General features: G+C 49.0%; 1 pseudogene; it reads left to right on the top strand.

Annotated features, from left to right (window-relative positions):
* LOC140681564 (uncharacterized) overlaps positions 1–24,096 on the top strand; it is a 115,951-nt pseudogene that overhangs the window by 54,071 nt on the left and 37,784 nt on the right.

The following is a 24,096-nucleotide window of genomic DNA, read 5'->3' as shown; positions in this document are numbered from 1 at the left end:
CGAAGAAAAGGGAGTGGAGCAACCCGCGGAGGTGGAGGTAAGCCGCGGAGAGAGAGGGTGAAAGTTCACCATGGATGGGGATCTGCAGGCTTCCGTGTGGCTTCTCTTTCATATTCTCTCAAAGAGAGCTGAAAAAGTTAAAGAAGCCGATTTAGAACAGTTGGTTCTGTGGGCAAGAAACAAAGGCAAGTTGCAAATGCCTTCGCTGATTTTTAGTCAAGTCGAACGGCAAGAGCTGGGGCAGCTGCTTTGGGAAACAGTGATAGAGAGTGGAAAAGACAAGAAAATAGTGCTGGAGTTCGGAGGCATTTTGAAAAAAGTTTTACATATCCTGCGAAGCATGGCTGTGGAAAAAAAAAAGGCAGCGGAAGCCGCGATTCAGGCGTTTGAGCAATCCACATCAGAACAGACAGAAGTTCAGAAGCCATCTCGGGTTGAAAAATTCTTTAATGTTTGTACTATGCAGCCAGTGCGAGGGCAGAAGGCTCCAGTCAGTCCCTCTGTCAGGGATTTTGTCGCTTGTTTGGAGGCAGGCGCAGAGCCAGGCGGCGCAGGGCCGGCCGGCACGGGACTGAGCAGAAGCGTGGGCGCGGCAGGGGCAGAAGTTTGCCCACAGACAGCGGATGTTAACAGCTCGGTGGTTCCGCAGAGTGAGGCAAACCCAGAGGTGGCCCTGTCAGGACCCTTGGGAGGCGGGGAAACACCTGAGGAGGCAGGCGGAGTTGGTGATGAAACGGGGCTAAGTCAGGAGGAGGAATTCAGGGGCGGAGATCAAAGCGGAGACCCGGGCGGAGAAGGGAGCGAGGTGGTGCTGGCCCCTCGCCCCCCCGCAGAAGCCGTGGCAGCAGCAGTGGCAGCGGCGTGCATGACCACAGGCACAACTCGGTGGTACCCACCAGCAGCGGCGAGCAACCCGGCGCGGCTTGGGGGGACTGGGCGCCACAATGCTAGTGGAATGGCAGAAGCAGCTACCCAGACAACAGCAGAGCAGAGCCCCGAAACAGCCAGTTCCCACTCCACCACGGTAGCGCTGCGCTGCCCACGTCCACCAAGCTCCAACTCTGACAACTCAGAGCCAGACCCTCCTGCTGTCAGTTGTAGCAGGAACAAGCAATCACAAAATAAGATACAAAGTCCAAATATGTTACAGAAAAAAATAGCCCACCTTGCCACCCTTTCAAATCGTTAGGTTCAACCAGTGGAACCTCCCACTGGACAGCAATTGGCATTGCCAGCAGTTTTAAAAAATCCATTGCAGTCACAATGGGCGTCAGTTGTGAAGGATGCTCTTTTAGACAGTGACTGGAAGGGTGTCAGCTCCCTGGCTTGTCCTGTCATAGTGTCTAATGGGAATGCCATCTGGGAGCCCCATGAGTTGAAAATCCTACAATCAGCTAAGCAGACAGTCACCACTCATGGGATCAGATCAGAAGCAGCCAGGAACATCATTCAGTATATATTCACAGCAGATGTGTTTTGTCCTGGTGATTCATCTAGTATTGCCTCCCTGCTCCTGACACCTTCCCAGTTTCTCATGTTTGAAAGGGAATGGAGGCGATTGGCAATTGAAGAGGCCAACAAACACACAACATTGGGGGACCCTTTTAATGGAGTCCAGCCAGATATGCTTACTGGGCAGGGGCCATATTCAACCGGTCAGGTGCAACTTACCTTTCCCCTTGAAATGCATCAATTGTCATGCAATTAGCCCATCAAGCTTTGCTTTTGGTACCAGACAAGAAAAAGTCTGCATCCTATGCAACCATAAAGCAAGGAGCCACTGAACCATTTTGACAATTTATTGATAGGCTGTCAACTGCTTTGAAAGACACATCTGACGTGCCACCAGACATTCAGGAACATTTATTCCGATCCCTTGCTTTTGAAAATGCTAACCCACCCACCAGAACCATCCTAGCCACCCTTCCTCAAGGCTGTCCAGTCAATGAGATACTTGTCAGAGCCACACGCGCAGAAAAGAGCAACCAAGCTGAAGCATTCACAGCTGCAATCCAAGCTGCCACGCAACAACAAGGACACATGATTGCAGCTGCCTTGTCAGGCAGCAATGGTAACAACTCACTTCGTCGCAGAAAAAGTCAACCTAACCTTAGATCATCTAAAACCATTTGCTTTCGATGCAGTGGAACAGGCCATCTCCGGTGAAACTGCCGAAAGACCGTGTAGTGTCACAAGTGCAACACTGATAATCATGCTACAGAAGCTTGTCGCAGTGCAGGAAACAGCCAGTGCAGCGTGCGGAGGCACGACGTGAAGAAATAAATCGATGCCCAGACCCCACAGACTCCAAGAACAGCTTCCTGTTTAACAACTCACCTGCTACCTGGGGAAGTTTTGGAGTCGATGTGGCCACCTCAACAGAAATCACTCCAAATGACACAAAGGTAACCCTAATTCCTACCAATGTATATGGTCCAATGTACAGCACAACTTCTCTAGTTGGAGGTTTGTTGCTGGGGAGATCTTCCAAAAGCAAACAAGGTGTGATCGTGATTCCCGGCGTCATTGATGCAGACTTCACCGGTCAAGTGAAAATAATGGCTCATGCCTTGCAACCACCTGTGACAATTACCAAAGGAAGCAAGATTGCCCAAATTGTAGCAGTTGAAAATTTCCTGCCATGTCGCCAGCGCCCAAAAGAATCAACTGATTCTGGAAGAAAAGACAATGGCTTTGGATCAACTGGCCACGATGTCTTCTTTACAATTAACCTGAAAGATCATCCATACAAGAAAGTACAACTGAAATGTGGTTCACACTGTGTTCGATTGGAACCAATGCTTGATACAGGATCAGATGTCTCAATTATCAGTCAGATGTACAGGCCATCCAACTGGCCCTTGCAAGCCCCGAGTTCGCACATTGTAGGAGTGGGTGGAATGAAGATTCCTTCAGTTAGCAGAGATCCCATCAGCATTATTTTTGAAGACAATCAAGTTATTGTGACTCAACCATATGTCATGTCTTTACCCAAACTGCTTCCAGGATTGATAGGCAGAGATGTGCTTTCTCAGCATGGGATGGTTTTGACCACCGATCAGCATTTTCCATGATGGCCACTGCAGAGCAGCCGCCCATCCTCAAAATTACCTGGTTGACTGAAACACCCGTGTGGATTGAGCAGTGGCCAATGTCAGAAGAACGGCTGCAAATTGCTAACCAATTAGTCCAAGAGCAACTTGAGGCTGGGCATGTTCAGCCATCTGTCAGTCCATGGAACACCCCAATTTTCATCGTCCCCAAGAAATCAGGAAAATGGAAATTGGTGCATGATTTACAAAAATAAATAAATAAATGCAGGCAATAGGTGCTTTGCAGCCTGGACTGCTGGCACCAACCAGGGGTGGAGCATTGTTGTCATTGATCTAAAGGACTGTTTCTTTACCATTCCTCTTCATCCACAAGATACCCCACAATTCGCCTTCACTGTGCCATCTATCAACAGAAAAACACCAGCAAAACGATATGAATTGGTTTGCCTCCCTCAAGGAATGCGCAATTCTCCGACCATGTGTCAGCTGTTTGTCGACTAGGCCCTGTGACCAGTTTGTCGACATTTTTCCAATGCGATGATTTATCACTACATGGATGACATTCTCATTACCACCAAACAGCCATTGGCAGATGCAGACTTGAATTGGCTCTTCTCGCAACTGAAAAAGCATGGATTGACAGTGTCCCCAGAAAAAAATACAGCGATTGTCCCCCTGGAAATACTTAGGCTGGCTGATCACAGATTCGCAAATTCGACCCCAGAAACTTATTTTACATGCTGCCATTTCTACTTTACATGATGCCCAGAGACTCTTTGGAGACCTGCAGTGGGTTCGTAGCATTGTAAGAATCACCAACAATGATTTGCAAACATTTTTGCCATGGCTCCATGGCAGTGATGCCAACAGCCCTCGAGTCTGCACCCTGAGCAACAAGAAGCTTTGATTCAGGTTTCAGAAAAACTACAACGCGATTGGAGTGCTCATCGCATTGAACATTTGCCATTTTCACTGTTCCTCTCCAACGCTGATGCTTCTCCGCTTGCCATTATCTTTCAATGGCAAAAGAAAAAGAGGGAGTCCCAACATGGATCAACAGCAATCCTGCTTGAGTGGGTGTTTTTACCCATTCAACCAAGAAGTCGTGTGATGGGCAGGACAGATGTTCTTGCTGCATTGATACGAAAAGGCAGAGACAGAATTTTAGAAATGGATGGAAAAGAACCAGCAGACATCAGTGTTCCTGTGAAAAATGAAGATCTGGAATGGCAGCTTAGACACTCTACTGCCCTGCAGGAAGCATTTTTAGGTTTCACAGGAGTGGTGCACAATGAACAACCAAAAGGCCCGATGTGGCATTTCGTCAGTCGTTACCAGTGGTTGGAAAGACCCTTGTGTTCATTGAAACCAATGGAAGGTAGAACAGTCTTCACTGATGCCGGCCGAAGATCAAAAAGAGCTGTGTGCGTTTGGCAACAATGAGGGAAATGGTTGGAACATCTAATCAGATGTGATGATGTGGATGATAGTCTACAAACCCTTGAGTTGAAGGCCCTGTGTTGGTCTTTCCAGACCTGGAACAAAGAACCACGCAATGTTGTTTCAGATTCATTTTATGTAGTTGGAGTTGTGCAGAAAATTGAAGATGCACTCCTCAGAAGAACCCAGAACCAGTGTCTTGGAGAACTGTTCCTGCAGTTGCAGAGCATGTTGAAGCAGCCCCAGCATGCCTTTCGCATCATGCACATTCAAAGTCATCAATGTAACAGAGGTTTGGGAGAGGGCAACGCATTGGCGGATGCTGCGGTCAGTTATGCAGTCCATGTCCCCCCCCACAACAGTTTTGAGAGAGCTCGCAACAGTAATGAGACATTCCACCAAAATGCGAGAGCCATGCACCGACAATTTCAGATCCCCATGAGTGATGCACAGGGGATTGTTCGAGCCTGCCCTCAATGTAGTCATTATGGGCCTGGCCTCGGATTTGGTACAAATCCAAGGGGTCTGAAAGCTTTAGAGTTGTGGCAGATGGATGTAACTCATGTTCCCGAGTTTGGGAAGCTGAAATGTGTTCATGTCACTGTAGATACTTATTCTAGATTCATTTGGGCCACAGCACAGACAGGGGAAAAGGCTCTGCACATGAAGAGGCATTTATTTGCCTGCTTCGCAGTAATGGGTGTACCTGTAGAAATCAAAACTGATAATGCTCCATCTTACGCTAGTCAACAAGTTGCTACATTTATGCAGAAGTGGGGGGTGAAACATACTACAGGGATCCCTCAGTCATCTACAGGTCAGGCCATTGTAGAGAGGGCCAGAAAGAATACATAGCAAAACAAAAGCAAAGTGATGAAACCGATGTGTTTAACCAATTGTCAAAGGTATTGTTCACTCTAAACTAATTGTGTTTGGCAGAAGGTAGAGAAGAACCTGCGGTCTTGATACACCACCAAGCAGTGAAAGAAGGAAGACCGCAAGCAATTCCAGGACTTTATGTGTATCACAAGGACATGCAGATGGGTGAATGGCGGGGGCCAAGTCTGGTGTTGTTTATTGGTAGAGGTTATATGTGTGTTTCAACAGGTACTAGTCCAGTCTGGGTGCCGAAGGGATTCACCCCTGCGTGTCCATAGGAAAAGATACCAACCCGCAGTGATAGTAACATCAACGACAACAGTTTGCCTGGAACATTCTGTGATAAATCCGGTTCTGATGAAAATTAATTTTGTAGAGTACAGAGAAATAAGTTAGAATATCATAAGTGTGAAGTTAGATTTATCAGAAGTTAGTTTATTAGAAGTTATAGTTTATGTTTAGAATTAAGTTTGTTTCTTTCATGTGAAACAGGGCATTCAAGAACCTGAGAAATATGTGGTGGGTATAAATGTTTCTGTTGAGTAGTGTTTTGGTTGTTGAGGTCTCTGGAGTCCTTGATGACGACAAGAGAGAAAAACATGTGGATGACTTGGGCCAAACAAACTAGGCAAGATTCATTCTGCCTGTTGTTAGCCACACCGTCTAACCCCTTTCGTACTTGTTTAATTGGAGTCTCGTTGGATCCCATGGCCGAGTTCAAAACTTGGACCCGAGCTCAAATAAATCCAAATAGCACACTGGGAGCGCAAGCTGTTGCATTTGTGCAAAACCTTAAATTTACTGATGACTATCTTCAAGAATTTGATCTTTTGGGTTCTGTCCCAGGAAATTACTGTTTGATATTTGGACCTTATGCTACCAAACCAACTCAAGAAAAAGGAAAATTGACAGATGACAGCACTTGGCTGTCTCCCAGATCACCATTGTATTATAACTATTCAGAATATTGTAACAATTGGACTCAGTCTGTGACACCGTCAAGAGGTGGTGCAGGAAAAGTGCCCCCAGGAACCTTCCTCATTTGTGAGGACCAAGCCTGGTCATCAGTCCCTCAAAATGCTAGGGGAGGCCCAAGTTATATCAGTAGGTTGACGCTTTTTGCTCCCACCATACATCAGGTCCTCGAATTGCCTCAGAAGACTCAACGAGCCAAACGCAGTGTTCACCAAATGGACCCCAATTGTAAAGATATAGTGTCATTGTGGGGGCATGCTTCTGTAGTAGTAGCCTCACTTTTCACCCCAAGAGTCGCCTCATCGAAAGCACTCACCCAACTGAGAACTCTAGCGAGCTGGACAGGAAAACAAATCATTATCACATCTAAATTGATAAGTGAGCTTGCTGCAGATGTAGATGATACCCATCATGCAGTTCTGCAAAACAGAGCTGTCATTGATTCCCTTCTTTTAGCACAAGGACGTGGCTGCAAAGAATTTGAAGGCATGTGCTGCATGAATTTGTCTCACCATTCTCAATTGATTTATAAACAGTTAATGCAATTGAAGGACAACATTAGAAAACTGACAGTAGTGGACACTCCATTTGATAACTGGCTCAATTTTTAGGTTTTTCTGGCTGGATCAAAGACTCAATTCGTTTTGGTATTGTACTTCTTTTTATCTTTATAGTTATTTCAATTGTTATACCGTGTTTTTTACAGTGTGTGCAAAAATTAGATCATCATGCCTTCACTCCAGCCTGAGTAGCTCAAAAACAAAAAGAGGGAATTGTTGCAGCATTTTTGTGAGAAAGAGGACATGAGTTATGAGAGTTGAGCTACTCCAGTCTAGGCCTCAGATTTGGGCCTTGTGAGGCTTTCAAGCCTCTGACACAGTTAGAAATTAATTAGTGGTGCAGATAGAAATAGTATTAAGGTGTGATGGGGACCACTGGGCTGTCTGGGTGTGAATTTGTATAGGTTTATAGTGTAAGGTTTAGGCCACCTTAAGGAAAAGGTAAACAATGTTAGCTTACCAATCAGAGTGCCTTTGTTTTTGTAAACTATGTAGAAGCTTATATAAACTACCATCTTATCGCAAATAAAAGGAGAACGCTGATCAACCACATTGGTTCAGATCTGCGTTTGTCTTGTCCAGTTTCCTGTTTTCTGAGATTCCCTGGCTTTTTGAGATCACTGGGGAGATCACTTCACCCCGGCTCCCACTCACAGTTCCTCTCAGAGAAGTCCAAAGCTGCTCGTGCACAGTGGGAGCCCCTGTCCCTTTGGGTCCCCCTGCCCCTGGCGCCACAGCCTCCCCCGAGGATGTTCTAGGAGATCAACCCCAGAGCCTGACATGGGGACAGGGGGTCAGGGCTGTCAAAGTCAGAACAGGGAGACAGGGATCCCCTAGCAGCATCTCTGTGCCCCCAGGGCCAGAGCTTGGGCCAGGGCTCCTTCAACCTGTTATGAATGAGGGCTTGAGAGCACTTTAAAAATCCCCAGCAGGGGAGTAGCATAAAACATATTTGATATTAAGTGACAGCACCACAGAGTTCCTTGGCAAGAGTCACTCTGCCCCTGACTGGACACTTCAGGCACACCAAGAAAACAAAGCAACAACAAAACCAAACAAAACCCTGGCAATCAAACCAGAAATGAGCCAAAAACTGTCTGGGTGTCTGTGTGTTTGTGTGTGTGTGTGTGTGTGTGTGTGTGTGTGTGTGTGTGTGTGTGTGTGTGTGTGTGTGAGACGAAAGGACAGTGAGGGCAAGGATGAAAGGAATACGGCCTAAAAGCTAAACAGAGCTTAAACTTAACAGGATGTGACTGATAACATAGACTTCAGCATTTAGGAGAAGAACAGCACTTAACAGCATTTAACTTTACTTATAACCTAGGACTTAATGATTTAGCTGCGGAATAACACTTACTTAACAATATTCAACTTCACTTAAAACTTCTATTCAATTTCACAACTTACACAGAAGAACAACTCTTAGCAGCATTGAACTTCTCTTACCGCTTGTGACTTAACCTTACCTACAAGCATGACTGGCTCAGCTTTCTAAGGCAATCAAACCCCTCAGACTGCAGCATTTCTGCCACGTTTCCCTGAGCACAGGCTCTCCTGTGTGCACACAGACACAAAGAGTCACTACAAGGCACCTGTGAGAAATCCCCCTGAGCAAAGGGAAATGCTCCCTGTGGAGCCATTGGCACCTCCCCAGGGGATGAAGGGTTGAGTCTGGAGGAGACAGTGTTTGTGATGATCTCCAGAGGAGCTGAGCCCAGAGGATGTTGGCCAAGGCTGGGACCCAGCGAGCATTTCTCAGCTGGCAGGGGGAATGCACTAGCAAAGGCCCCATGGAACCAAAGGATCATTGTGACACTGTAGGGCCTTGTGAGATCAAGGAACCATTGTGACACTGTAAGTTTTCATGGATTAATGGAGACCACTGTGACACTGCTGGCCTCATGGAAGCAAGGGGACCCTACTGATGCTGTGTGGCTCAATGGAATGTGGGCAACATTGTGACACTGTGAGGCCCCATCCAAACAAGGCTCCATTGGGACACTGGGAAACCCCATAGAAAAAGTGCTCCAGGGTGACACAGAGAGGCTGCCTGTAATCAATGGTCCATTGTGACACTGTGGAGCCAAAGGAGACCGTTGTGACACTGCAAACCCCCATGGTCCATTGGTCCAAAGGTGTCAGAATCTATGGGTATTGGTGATTCCGAGATTGTAGAAAGTCTCTGTCTTTCTGCCCCGTTGCCAAAGAAGAAGCCATCATTCATCTGTGCTGTTTTCAAGGTTGTTTATTCTTGCTTATCTCTAACATGTTCTGCTGCCCTGCCGCAGGTCTGTCCTGCAGGGCAGCGTGCGGGACTCTGCCCCCAGTGGGATGTTACAAACAGTATATACCAGAAACTACTTGTGCTATATTTACAATAATGTGCCAATATCTATCATCTACGTTAAACTGTGTGTCCCCAGCCTAAACCAATAGAAAAATGCCAACACTACAGTGAAACATGGAGGGCATGAAGAAGGAGGACAAGGACAAGACACACCCAATTTCCTCCATCTTGTCCCCTCTGAACCCCTAATCTAGAAACCTAAAATTTTACTTTTGCACCCGTGTCACACTTAATTATTACTCTTATCAAACACTCAAAGCTTGTAATTCATCCTGTTAGATTGAAAACTCCTCTCCATGGACAGAGATCACAGACAGTGTCTCTCGGGGCACTGTACAGGGGGGTTCCTGACCCCTGCCAGGGTCCCAGACCTGCCAGGGCAGCCAGAGGGAAGCCCTGGATTCCCCCACAAAGGTCCATTGTGACATTGCAGGACTCATGGAACAGAGGAGTCACGTGACACTGTGGGGCCTGTGGAACCATGGAGACCATTGTGACACTGCAAGGCCTCATGGAATCATTAGGACTGTTATATGCGTGTAGGATAAGTCGTGCAAATAAAATTGTCATCTATTTTATAGTTATGTACTGTTAAGTTATACTCTTATATAAAGTTTTTAAAACGCACAAGCCTGCCACAGTGATTGCAACACAATGTCAACACCACCTGAACAAGAGAAGGAGGACTTTATTTACAAGCAAATGAAAGTGGCCAGCCTGGAGATGGATCATCCATCAAGGTGGTCCGAGGAATGCCTGGATGATAAATACATGATAAATATCTGAGACTGAGATAGTCAGTGCCATCAGGGAGATACATCTCAAAACCAAATTCCTGGAATGCAATCACAGGTCTTTATCACTCTCGGGACATGTATTGTTCAACTTGCCACAGAGAAAAGAACTCCACGTGAATACATGCACTCCAAAAAGGAAGACAAGGAACTTTGCCTCGGGCAAGAAAAATTGTAGAAAAATCGGTCAGACAGGACAGGCAGTGTGAAGCATAGAGGACCCTCTGCTGCAGCAGTCAAACGAGTGTCTCATCCAGTGCCAATCCCAGGCTCAACACTGACTTTTTTGAAATGTCTTTTGTTTTTTCCCTCAAAATTTATATTTGGTACATTTAATAAATTTTATTAAATTAATAACTAATAACTTGGAATCTTTCATTTATAACATGTTTATCACATTCTGTTTCTCACGATAAGCACAGCTACCCAAACATAAAGTTGACAAGCAATGAGTTAATGGATCCAGCTACTGTTAACTACGAACAAACCTATTTATCTATTTCTGCTAACTCAGTAACATCTAATTTAACTATCATAACTTGCCTAAAACTCTTAAATCTTCAAAATAAATGCCTCACAGAGGATCAGAAACGAGACATCACACCATGATCCATGTGATCAAGTGAAGCCAACTTTACTATTCAGAAATCTATATTTATAATATCTTCTAATGTCCACATCCCTCTAGCTAATACATGATTTACCAGTCCTAACAGTACACACATCTAAGACTAAATGCTAATTGGATACCTAATTCTACACACACATTGCTGTGGTCGTCTGGCCCACCCTTAGTCCTCTTTATTTCCCACTTTTTCAAACTTTGCTGACAACTTGCTGATTCTCGCTAACTCTTCTTCTGTCTACAAGTATTCACTGTCCTTGGTCCTTGAATGGATTACTTTGTTATCAGAAGACTGGATTGTGCCTCTGCTGAATGTGTCCATTGTCCTGCAAAAATTGCTCAGCATCCCCCAGTTTGGCAGAACGTGAATTGGCTACTCAGGTGAACTTGGAGTTTGATAGATTGCACTTGTTAGTGAAGAACTTTGAATGTGTTCATGTTTCCGCAAGCAAGAAGGGTTTGAGCAGGCTGCCTGAGGTGTATCAACAGCTTGCACCATGACCAAGTGCGGGAGTGAAGACCTGCCTTCCGAGGACCTGAGAATTGTTTGTGCTTGACAATGAGAAGAGAAACAGGGAGCATGAGATTGAGAGCACACCAGAAACATCACCTCCTGAGCCGGACAAGGACACCTTACCAGAGACATCCCCAGCTCAGACAGAGAACCTCAGAGAACAGACACTGGCAGACATCGTTACCATGACTGTTCCTGACCAAAATCCACCTTATCCTTCCTGTGGTTCCTGGGTGAACTGTGTGTTGGGCTTGATTGAACATCTGAGGGTAGCCCATGGGAAAAGGAGGGTTTGTTTTCGGTGTGCTAAATGTGGGTAAGAGATGAGTACTTATCACAGCATTGTTTTTCACCTTCCTAAATGCAGGGAAACAGCGGAAATGGCTTCAGCCAGGGAGTGGATCTGTGAGGTATGTGGCAGGGACTTCAAGACAAAAATTGGCCTGAGACAACCCAAAAGATTGGCACACTCATGGGTTAGAAATCAGGAAAGGGTCGCCGTTTCCCACCCAAAACAGACTTCCAAGCCAACAGAAGATGGTTGAGTAAAGAGAAGGAAGAACTCCTGATAAGACTGGAGGCCCAGTTTGAGGGGAACAAAACCATCAATAAACTCATTGCAGAACACACATCACAACCAAAATGGCTAAACAAATCAGCACTAAAATGAGATTTCTGCTCAAGAAACCAACTGAGGATGTAGATAAGGAACCTGGACTGAGTCATGGAACCAGGAGAGCCGCTGTGTGCCTGAGAAGGGACTTGGCCATTGATCTTGAGAGGAGTCAGATGCCTGGGAGACCAGCAGCTGGAAGGAAAACAGATCCCAAGATGAGTCACCACCTTGATAAAGATAACAACAGCTGGGAAACACCAACCGACAGAGGGAGGGGCAGCTGCAGGCCCATTATCTCAGAACCCTCAGTGAATTGCTATCATCTGGGGCAATTCACACCTTCCCAAGGGCATTTCAAGAACTTTCTAGGTGCCCACAGCAGCCTTGGGGCTCTGTGCCCCATGGCCTCCTTGCTGGGCAGCCTCTGCCAGCTCCTGCAGAGCCCGTGGCACCTGTGGGGCTTCACAGACAGCCCTGCCCCAGTCTCTGCTGGCCTCTGGGCCAGCAGAGAGGCTGGCTAAGGCTGGCCATGGCCAGGAACAGGCCCTGAGCCCCGCAGGAGGATGGAGCTGGGCCACAGCCAAACTCAGCCCAGGGCAAACCTGCGCTCAGCAGCCAGGGCTGCGCACAGCTGGGGACAGATACGAGCAGTGACAAATGTCCTGGGACCCCTCCCTGCTCTGTCCATGACCCCAAGGGCACAGAGCAGCCTCCTCTCTCGGGCTCTTGCCTGTTTTCAATGCCTTGCCCAGGTGCTGGCCCTGCCCCACAAGGCCTGGGCTGAGTCCTGCCCCTGCCCGCTCAGCCAGGCTGAGTTGGACACTGATGGTTTCTGTGCCAGGCTCTCCCAGCCCAGCCCAGCTCCCTGCAAGCTCTGCCAGCTGCCCTGAGCTCTGGGCAGCACCAAGGGCCTCTCCCCAGCACAGCCCAGCCGGCTCTGGCCCCACAGCTCTGCTCAGGCCAGGCTGCTCTGGGCACTGCCCCACGGCCTCAGCCCCTGCCAAGGGCACAGCAGCAGCTGTAGCTCAGCCAGGACTCAGCCCCTGCCATGGGGAAAGGGGCTTGGCCAAGGCCAAAGGAGCTCCCTGGCTGCCCTGCTCCCCTCTGGCTGAGGTGCTGAGAGCTCTTTCACCTCCCCTGCACCAGAAATACTCAGGGTTGTACTCACAGAGTCAGTGGACATTGGGACGTTCCAGCTTCAAGAGATCACTCCAGGAGCTGCAGCTGCATTGTCCTGCAGCCAGAGGTTCCTGTGCCAAGGGCTGGCAGTGATTCTGCCCCAGGCACTTCTCAGCCCCTTCCCAGCCCTGACTGATTGAAGCTCTCTGTGCCTGTGTGCTGTGCCCGGGCTGGCTGCAGGCAGTGCCCCAGCCCTGCTGGGCTGGGAGAAGAGCTGCTCATCAAGAGAAATGATCCTTGGAAGCTCTTGGTGTTCAGGAGCTGCTTCTGTGCCAGGAGCCTGGCCCAGCTCAGCAATACAGACACAGCACAAGGACTTCAATGACCCTCTCTGGCTTTGTGCTGAGGCCCTAGGCATCAGTCCCTGGGAAGGAGCTGAAGAAACCTCTCAAAAACTCAAGTCAGAATCCAACTCCAAAGTTTCTTTGACTTTTAATGAGTCTGAATGAGGGACACAAATGAGAAAGTGTCTCCAGGCCCCAGACAGAGCATAGAATTGGAGGCAATGATGACAGGTGGGGACAAAGAGAAGCCAAGTCTCAGTGCCCTGGGGCACAGCAGCTTCTGTGCCACCAAGGGCTATCAGGAGACACCTTGTCCTGAGGCCATGGGGCCTCCTGCACAGCCGCAGCCAGGCTGGGCACTGTCACCTCCTTATCCTGCCCTCAGCATCTCCCCCTAGCCCACATCCCAGTGGCCTCAAGGATCTGCTGGAAGGAGTCCCTGGGGAGCCTTGGTCAGGAATGGCCCTGGGGCCTCCTTCATGCTCAAAGGGACTGCAGGTTTTTCGAAAGACTTTGGCTTTTGCCTTGGAGACTCTGAGAGGTTTGTTCAATCATGGCCTCCAATTAGCTGCTGTAATTAGTCCCTGGAGAGGCTTTGTCAGTAACAACAGAGCATGGGCTCATTAATGCTTCAAGGAACTCAATTATTTTAAGGTACTTGGTGTTTCCCCTCTGATACAGACTCTGTGAGAGGTTTGTGCAATCATGGCCTCAATTAATCTCTTTTAACGAGTCCTTTGAGAGCTTTGTACTGACACTCAGGGGGGCTCATTAATGCTTTGAGATACTCAGTTGTTAAGGTACTTTGGAATATCCTTTCCACGCTGAGTCTCTGAGAGGTTTTTGTGCCATCCTTGCCTCCAATTCACTCCTTCAAGGAGTCCATGAGGAGCCTGTGTTGGGGATGGTCCTTAGTGGGACCCATTAATGCCTCAAGACTTTGACTCCTGGAAAGGCTTGTGCCATCTCCTCTCAGGCCCTGAGGTTCCAGGGCTCAGCTCCAAATGCACCACAGGGCTCATTAGGATCAAGCAAGTCCTCACAAACCATGGCTCTGCCTTGATTTCTCTCTGCTCTAGTGCCATTCATTAAGAAGATTTCCTACAATATTTATGGAGTGATATTTTAAAGAGCTTCTAGGAAATATGTATTCCTGTTTTAAAGGGTCTCTTTTATTGCTGTTCTTATTACACAAGAGGAGATTACAGAATGCAGTGACTGATAATGATCCCAGGACTCTTTTCAGGAGGTCTGGCCTGCTCAGAAAAGCTCTGCCTGGAGGTCTGACCCAGCATGGACAACCTTGCTCCACATTCCCCAAGCCCATCCTGTCTCTCCTCACTCACCTGGGACCTGCTTTGCTTGGAGAACTGGCTGCACTCAGGAATAAAGGGCCTTTCTTTCTTTTTGTTTTGTAGCAAATCCTGAGTTTCCCCATTGAAAACAGATACCCTCTGTAAGAGGCAATCTGAAGACCCTCACTCATTTGCCTGCCGATTGCCACGAGAAGGAACTCCCTTCCCCCACTGCAGTTCTGGCTTGGAGAAGGCAACAGTGCAGGTGCAGCCGCTGTACCGTTACGTTCTGTTCCGAACGAGGCCCGGCAAGAACTTGGCAAGGACTTGCCGAAGACCCAGCGTGGACCCAGCTCAGAGCGGCCCTCTGCCTTTCCTGCTTCACTCTCCACCTTTAAGCCAAATGAACTGTTGGGGTGACTCTGGTGGTCTTTCACTGAAGACCCCTCATCTGCCTCCTTAACACCGTGACAGATGGAGATCAAGAACCCTCTCCCCAAGGACTGAGACTGAGACCCCTACCACAGAGAGTGGTGGTGGGGGGGAATGACATGACCTGTTCTTCTCCAGTAACTTCAATGGACTTATTCATCATTGTGTTTGTTCAGCCTGGATGATTTTCTGTAGATACACCTGTTCCCCCCATAGCAATTTCAATAGACTCTCATTGTTCCCCCCTTTCCCTCTGTGGACTATAACTGGACCCCTGGGTTGGGCAGGATTTTGGAGACTCTCCCCAACACAACAAGACGGATCCCCATCGTCCGGACCACTGAGGACCTCACCTGTGTTGGTAGCTGTTCCCATCCCCCCTTCTCTCTCTCTCTCTCTCTCTCTCCTTTTTATTTCTTTTCTGACCCCACTATCGCATTTATTGTTTTTTGGCCCTTAATAAAGGTGCACCTGTTGTGATTAAACTGATAGTCCCCTGCTGTTTGTCTTTTGCACTTTGGGATCAGCTAACGAACCTTCACGACACCCCGCTATAAGCGGATCGTGACACCCTCCTCAAGTGTGTTGCAAACCCAAGGTGGCCAAGTGCCTCCAAGACCACTCCAGATCTGCCCTGGGCCAGCTGTGAGGGTGGATCATCAGCCCAACCTGCACTGGGCCATTGCAAGGGACTCTTGCCATGGTCACTGCACTGACCCCACTGCTGGGTTTGGGTGCCATGGCAACCCTCATCGGTTCAAGTTTCCTTGGAAACCACGCCAGGACCCCTTTCTGCAGCCAGGTTCCATGGCCACTTGCCTGCAGAGCTGTTACTGCCCTCGGCTGCCATGACAGCCCTCAGGACAAAGTGGTGCCAGGGCTGTTCCAGGCACAATTGCAGTGCCACTCCTTGGTGCCACCAGGTGCCACAGCAACAGCCAAAGGGACCCATTCCTTAGTTTGGTGCCACAGCAATTAATGCCTGGAGGCATTGTGATGGTTGTTTGCCATGGAAACATGCCCTGGGCCTTTCTTCACATCTGCTGTCACAGCCCAGAGACAGAGGGGATTCCTTGCCGGGGCCTTGTGCCATAGGCACCTGCCCTGTGCCACGCTGGCCGGTCAGGAACCGCGGAACCAGCAGCAAACGGCAGTGCCAGGGCCAAGGACAGGTCAGGCAGACAGAAAGGGGCAGTGCTGGGCACTGTTTCCATGGCAAGCCTCACTGGGTGTGACACCTGGGACACCTTTCCTGTCAGGTTCCATAGAAACCCCTTTTTGGGACTGATGGCACGGACACTGGCACTGAGACGCTGCTGGGCCAGGTGCTGAGCACAGGGCTGAGCACACAGAGATGGTTTTGCTCTTGCTGAGCTCCCACTGAGCCAAGGCCTGTCCTGCCCCCCTGGGCCACGCTGGGGAGGGGCTGGGGCTGGCAGGGAGGTGTGGAGGGGACACAGCCAGCACAGGTGACCCCGCTGGCCCTGGAATACCCCAGCCCATAGGACATCCTGGTCAGTGTATAAAGTGGGAGGAGTAAGGAGCAAGGGGAACGTTTGGAGTGAGGGCTTTTGTCTTCCTAGGTAACTCTTAGGCAGGATGGGGCCCTGTTTTGCTGGTGCACAAGGTAAGCACCAAAAACACAGACACCAACCTAAGGAAGTGTGTAATTTATAGAATGCAAAACAGCAAAAACTGACAAAAGGAGAAGCTCTGCAAAGGACATAGTCATTAGCCAAAGCTACAAAACCGGCTCAGCAATGCACCCAACCATCACTACCAAAGATTGCCTACATTGATTAAGATAGATTTAGCAGCAGTAACTCTCAGACTTTACCATCACCCAGACCACACAGCAGCTTGGAAGAAGCTGTTGCAGCCAAGAACTGCAGAGCCACTCCTAGACACTGGAAATTCCTGCAGGTGCCTCCAGCCCCAGATGAGTCGCCAGCCTTGCTGTGAGAGGGCCCAGCTCTGATACTGCTCAATAAACAAACTGACAGCAGTGTGGGAGCATCTGTTTTCATCCTCCTCTTGGGTCCCTCCCAAAGCCTGGCCAGGGCCCAAGGAGGAACCAAGGGAGCTGACTTTGATCCTACAGCCCCAAGCCAGATGGGGCCTTGTCCACCTTCTAAATACAGAAAGGTAAAGCCATGTTTGACTAATGAACACATCCAGTGATGATATTGCTAATAATGCATTGTTCAGGAGCAGCTACAAATACAAAATTGGATTAGAAAGTTCTCTTTGGTTACAAGATGCAGCTGAAGATGTGTAATCAGTTCCTATCTGTTAGAGGTGGTGTGCCCAATTCTGTTAATTGGGCAGTTTACTTTATCTCTTCCATAACCAATCATCTCTCCGGGAAATATCTTCTGCTAATGGGCCATTGTATGTCACTGCATGACTGATAAAAATGAAATCATCCCATTGTGAGATGCTCCACCCAGTGGGAGGAGCCAAGCATTCCTGCCTGGATATAATCTCAGACTTCAAACACCACAGCCAGCCTTTTCCCACTGCATTCTCAGAGGAGCAGCTTTTCTTCTGCACTGGATTCCCATAGGAAGATTCCCAACAACACCACTACTGGACCTACAGAGGCAAACTCCACCCTGCTCCAGGATCACTGCTTGAACAGAAGCACACCTGTCACTGCAGGAGGACTGCAGCCACCATTTAATTGGACTGCTGCCAACACCCTGACCCACAGTGTGTCAGGTCATATTCTGACTCGGTCAGTGTTTTTTCTTACGTTTGTCCCATTGCATTTGCATTTTTGATATTCTCCTAGTGAAGGACTGCTCCCTTTGGCACACAGGCAAATCCCATCCTGCCTTTTTCCTTCCTTGCCAGACAAGGAGCTGAAGATGGAGTCCAGAGTTGACAAATCCCCATGGCAGAACCTCATGGAAGAGGCTGTTTTGAGCGGCTCCATGGAACAGGAATCCAATGGGGAGGAAAAGCCCCAGAGATCCCACAGGAGGAGGGGCTGCAAACCCAGCCCAGGGTGCTCTGAGGAGGAAAGACCCAGCCTGTGCCAGGAAGGTGGACAGAGCTTCAGCAAGAGGTCAGAGCTGGTGGTCCATGAGCATCTTCAGAATGGGGAGAATCCCTACAAGTGCTTGGAGTGTGGAAAGAGCTTCAGACAGAGCTCTGACCTGCTCCGCCACCAGATGATCCACACGGGGGAATGGGCCTATGAGTGTGGGGAGTGTGGGAAGGGCTTCAGGTGCAGCTCTGAGCTCATCACCCACCAACGCATCCACACCGGGGAGAGGCCTTACGAATGTCCTGAGTGTCCAAAAAGGTTTCACACCAGCTCCCATCTCCTTCTGCATCAGCGGATTCACACAGCCGAGAGGCCCTTCCGCTGCCCTGACTGCGGGGAGGGCTTCAAGCATAACTCCCACCTCGTCAGGCACCAGCGCATCCACACTGGGGAGAGGCCGTACAGGTGTCCCCAGTGTGGGAAGAGCTTCACCCAGAGGTCTAACCTTACCAGACACCAACGGAGGCACCAGTAAGAGAAGCCCTGCAAATGCCCTGACTGCAGAAAGAGCTTTGTCCAGCTTCATCCTCTATTGGAGGACCCATGTTGGGAAGAGATCTGGTGACCCATGTTCCCTGTGATCCATGCTGGGAAGACAACTGTTCCTTTTCCTGGCCCTGGCAATGACATGATGTGGTGTCAAATGACGTGAGGGTCAGGCCATTGTGTTGCAATTACATTTACTCTCACACTGATGTCATTGCCAGGGGCAGGAAAGGGACTGTTTCTTTCCCCCAAGGAGAAGGGCATCCTTTCCAGGAAGGAAGAAATATGTGTCTGGGAAGAGACAGTCGGTGGCGATGTACTTTTCCCTGTAAATGGTTTTTCTTACGATTTCTGTGTTCAATATAGTTTCTGTTCCTGTTCAATATTGTTTCTGTTCCTGTTTGTTCCTTATCACATTGCTGTTCTCAATAAATTGTTCTTAGCTCAGGATCTTTGTCTTTTGTGCTTTCCATGGGAGGCAGGAGGGCAGCAAGCTGCACTGCAGTATTACTTGGAGCAGGAAATTGGGGAATCCCATTCCTAAACCTGGGCCCATGGAAACCAGGATTGCGAGCTGGTCCCAGCCTTGGTGGCCATGGCAACAGCCTTGGGAGTGGCTCCCTGGCTGGGGCTGAGGGAACCTCTTCACTCTGGTGCCCAGGGACAGGACTGGAGGGAACGGCTGCAGCTGAGTCGGGGCAGCCTTAACTTGGATCTCAGGAAAAGGTTTTTCCCCAGAGGCTGCTGGGACACTGCCCAGGCTCCCCAGGGAAAGGTCACAGCTCCAGGGCTCTCTGCACTCCAGCCACATTTGGACACCACTGTTAGGCCCAGGCTGGCATTGTTGGGGTGTCCTGTGCAGGGCCATCAGTTGTATTCGAGGATCCCGATGTATTCCACCCAGCTCAGCCAAAAATTCTGTGGTTCTGGGATCCCATGACCCTGGGAATGGGAGTGCCAATGGTTGCCATGGCAACAGACTCTGGCTCCAGGCCTGAGCTGGTGTCCATGGCAACCACCTCTGCAATGGAGTCTCCATGGAGCTGCCCAGGGACTGACCGTAGCAACAGCAGCTGGGGATGGTTGCCATGGAAACTGACCATGGCAATGAGGCCTGGTGATGTTTGCCTGCTTAGTATCAGATTTGTCACACACACTCAGAGGGGTTCCATGGGGTCTTTCCAAGACTCTCCAGGATGTTCAAGAGCTGGAATATCACACACAGAGACAGGAGCTACATGGAGACCTCCCAGGGCTTTCTGAGGATGGTAAGGAACCGAGTAGTCAGAGGCAGTCACAGCCATTCCATAGTGACATCCCAAGGGGACCTTGGGCTCCAAAGGCACTGATCTGTCACAGACACTCACAGGGGCCCCACAATGACATCCCAGGAGTCCCCAGGCTGCCAAAGAGCCAGGGTGTCCAAGAGACTCACAGGAGTGCATGTCATGGGCAGAGTGGGAGCTTCAGGCAAAAGCTTTATTTCTTTAATGGAGAAACTCCTGCTGAGTCATGAGGTGGAAAAATGACATCCAGCAGCCACCATGAAACTCTCAAATCCTCCAGGAACCCTAGACTTCTAAAATTCCTTTAAGAGAGGAGCCTCTGAGTGGCTGGGTCCAATCCCAGCCCCAGACTTACTCAGAGATATAAAAGATTGGACAAGTGGAATTGAACTTCAATTCAATTTGCCCCACAGGATTAGTGATGGAATACCAGATATATTCATATAAATATAATGGAACAATTCATACTGAGTGCTATCACACAGCACTTACAGGATGGCCAGGGTACCAGACCCAGTCAGCATGGGTTTATGTTGCAGCATTTTTGAAAGAAAGAGGACATGAGTTATGAGATTGGAGCTACTCCAGTCTAGGCCTCAGATTTGGGCCGTGTGAGGCCTTCAAGCCTCTGACGCAGTTAGAAATTAAGAGTTTGTGGCGCAGATAGAAATAGTATTAAGGTGTGATGGGGACCACTGGGCTGTCTGGGTGTGAATTTGTATAGGTTTATAGTGTAAGGTTTAGGCCACCTTAAGGAAAAGGTAAACAATGTTAGCTTGCCAATCAGAGTGCCTTTGTTTTTGTAAACTATGTAGAAGCTTATATAAACTACCATTTTATCTCAAATAAAAGGAGAATGTTGATCAACCACATTGGTTCAGATCTGCGTTTGTCTTGTCCAGTTTCCCATTTTCTGAGATTCCCTGGCTTTTTGAGATCACTGGGGAGGTCACTTCACCCTGGCTCCCACTCACAGTTCCTCTCAGAGAAGTCCAAAGCTGCTCGTGCACAGTGGGATCCCCTGACCCCTGGGTCTCCCCACCCCTGGCGCCGCAGCCTCTCCCTGAGGATGTTCTAGGAGATCAACCCCAGAGCCTGACACAGGGACGGGGGGTCGGCGCTGTGGGGGCTGGGACAGGGAGACAGGGGCCCCCTAGCAGCATCCCTGTGTCCCCAGGGCCATAGCTTGGGCCAGGGCTCCTTCACCCTGTTATGAATGAGGGCTTGAGAGCACCTTAAAAATCCCCAGCAGGGGAGTAGCATAAAACAGATTTAATATTAAGTGACAGCATGTTCTGGTTTGAAAGCAAAACCAGTGAGAGTCTCCAAGTCAGAAATACAATTTATTGGGAAAAGGGGAAAAGGACAAAAATACATGCAATAATAAAAAGGGAAAGACTACTGACAAAGTCTGAATACAACTTGGCCAGCGTGCTGGTAGCAGTCCAAATTGGAGTAGCTGCAGTCCTCTTAGGATGGCAGATGTAGTTGCTGCGTCTTCTCGGAGAACCTGTGAAAAGGCTGCCCCTCTGTCTAGAAATCCCCAGTTCTATCCAGGTTGGAATGCCTAGCTCCTCCCCCCTGGGCAGAGCATCTTACAATGGGTCGTTATGAGTCACGAGGTGTGTCCTTAATCACCTGCTCCTGGACAGTGTTATCTCTGAGTCATGTGGCAAGGCATTGATGGGGCTATTAACAGCAGATAAGGAAAACTGCCCCAAGGCATCTCCTACTCAGATGGTAAATAGGAAAACATTCTTTTTTTAATCTTGGACATTATCCACCCCTTTTCCTATTTCCATCTTCATCATGATGAGACCTTACACATAGTTTTCACTTAAGACTAAGTTTCCCTGTGGTACACAATGGGTTTTCCTATCCTTCTGCATTACCCACCAAGTATAACCAGGTCCTTGAGCAAAAACAATCCCACGGATGGGTTTGTCTTTGCCTGGGGTGGGATTAATCCAAACAGTCTTTCCTAAAATACCTTTTATATGTACCACAGGGACTTTATCTCCATCCACTGTGTGCAAAGGTTCAGATTGGGCAGGACCAGCTCGATTGATGGACCCTCGGGTGTTGACTATCCAGGTAGCTTTTGCCAAGTTCAGTTCCCAATTCCTGAAAGTTCCCCCACTGAGTGCCTTTAGGGTGGTCTTAAGCAGTCCATTGCATCGCTCAACTTTCCCAGCAGCTGGAGCATGGTAGGGGATATGATAAATCCACTCAATCCCATGTTCTCTGGCCCAGGTGTTGATGAGGCCATTCTTGAAATGTGTTCCATTGTCTGACTCAATTCTCTCAGGGGTGCCATGTCTCCACAAGACCTGTTTTTCTAGGCCTAAGATGGTGTTCCGGGCAGTGGCATGAGGCACAGGGTAGGTTTCCAACCATCCTGTGGTTGTTTCCACCATGGTCAGTACATAGCGCTTGCCTTGGCGGGTTTGGGGAAGCGTGATATAGTCAATTTGCCAGGCTTCCCCATACCTGTATTTCAACCATCGCCCACCGTACCACAGAGGTTTCATCCGTTTGGCCTGTTTGATTGCAGCGCAGATCTCGTAGTCGTGCATGACCTGTGAGATGTTGTCCATAGTAAAGTCCACCCCTCGGTCTCGTGCCCATCGGTATGTTGCGTCTCTCCCCTGATGACCAGAAGCGTCATGGGCCCAATGAGCTAGGAATAGTTCTCCCTTATGCTGCCAATATAGGTCTACTTGTGTTATTTTCACTTTGGCAGCTCGGTCTACCTGTTCGTTGTTGCGATGCTCCTCAGTAGCCCGACTCTTGGGTATGTGTGCATCCACGTGTCGAATCTTCATGGTCAGCTTCTCTACTCGGGAGGCAATGTCCTGCCAGATCTCGGCGGCCCAGATGGGTTTCCCTCTGCGCTGCCAGTTAGCCTTTTTCCAGCGACTTAGCCATCCCCAGAGAGCATTAGCTACCATCCATGAGTCAGTGTAGAGATAGAGCCTCAACCACTTCTCTCGCTCAGCAATATCCAAAGCCAGTTGGACGGCTTTAAGCTCTGCAAGCTGACTTGATCCACCTTGTCCCTCAGTAGCTTGTGCCACTTGTCGTGTGGGGCTCCACACTGCAGCTTTCCATTTCCGGCTAGTGCCTATGATTTGGCAGGAACCATCCGTAAAAAGGACATATTGTCTTTCAGTTTCTGGTAGCTCATTATATGGTGGGGCCTCCTCAGCACGTGCCACTTGCTCCTCTTCTTCAGAAGACAATCCAAAAGTCTCCCCCTCAGGCCAGTTTGTTATGATTTCCAGAATCCCAGGCCGATTTGGATTTCCAATACGGGCGCACTGAGTGATGAGGGCAATCCATTTACTCCATGTGGCATCAGTGGCGTGATGTGTAGAAGGAACCTTTCCTTTAAACATCCACCCCAGCACTGGTAGTCGGGGTGCCAGAAGCAGCTGTGTTTCAGTGCCAATTACTTCTGAGGCAGCTTGAACTCCTTCATACGCAACCAAGATTTCCTTCTCTGTGGGAGTGTAGCTTGCTTCAGAGCCTTTGTAGCTCCGGCTCTAAAATCCCAGTGGTCGACCCCAAGTCTCCCCAGGCACCTTCTGCCAAAGGCTCCAGGACAAACCATGGTTCCCGGCTGCAGAATAGAGTACGTTCTTGACCTCTGGTCTGGGCCAAGGGCTACAGCATGAGCAATCTCCTGCTTGATCTGAGTGAAGGCTTGTTGCTGCTCAGGGCCCCAGTGGAAAACATTCTTTTTTCGGGTGACCAGGTAGAGAGGGCTCACAATCTGGCTGTACTTGGGAATGTGCATCTTCCAAAAGCCTATGGCACCTAGGAAAGCTTGTGTCTCCTTCTTGTTGGTAGGTGGAGACATAGCGGTGATCTTGTCGATTATTTCTGTCGGGATCTGACGACGTCCATCTTGCCACTTGACTCCTAGAAACTGAATTTCTTGGGCTGGTCCCTTAACCTTGCTTCGTTTAATGGCAAAACCAGCTTTCAGTAAAATCTGGATAATTTTTTCTCCTTTTTTGAAGACTTCCCCTGCTGTGCTTCCCCACACAATGATGTCATCGATATACTGTAGATGTTCGGGAGCCTTGTTCTTTTCCAGTGCAGTCTGGATCAGTCCATGGCAGATGGTGGGACTGTGTTTCCACCCCTGGGGCAGTCGGTTCCAGGTGTACTGCACTCCCTTCCAGGTGAAGGCAAACTGAGGTCTGCATTCCGCTGCCAAAGGAATGGAGAAGAAGGCATTTGCAATATCAATGGTCACATACCACTTTGCTGC

This window comes from Taeniopygia guttata, chromosome 37 (assembly GCF_048771995.1).
Source record: "Taeniopygia guttata chromosome 37, bTaeGut7.mat, whole genome shotgun sequence".
NCBI lineage: Eukaryota > Metazoa > Chordata > Aves > Passeriformes > Estrildidae > Taeniopygia > Taeniopygia guttata.
This window is presented reverse-complemented; position numbering and strand designations above follow the sequence as displayed.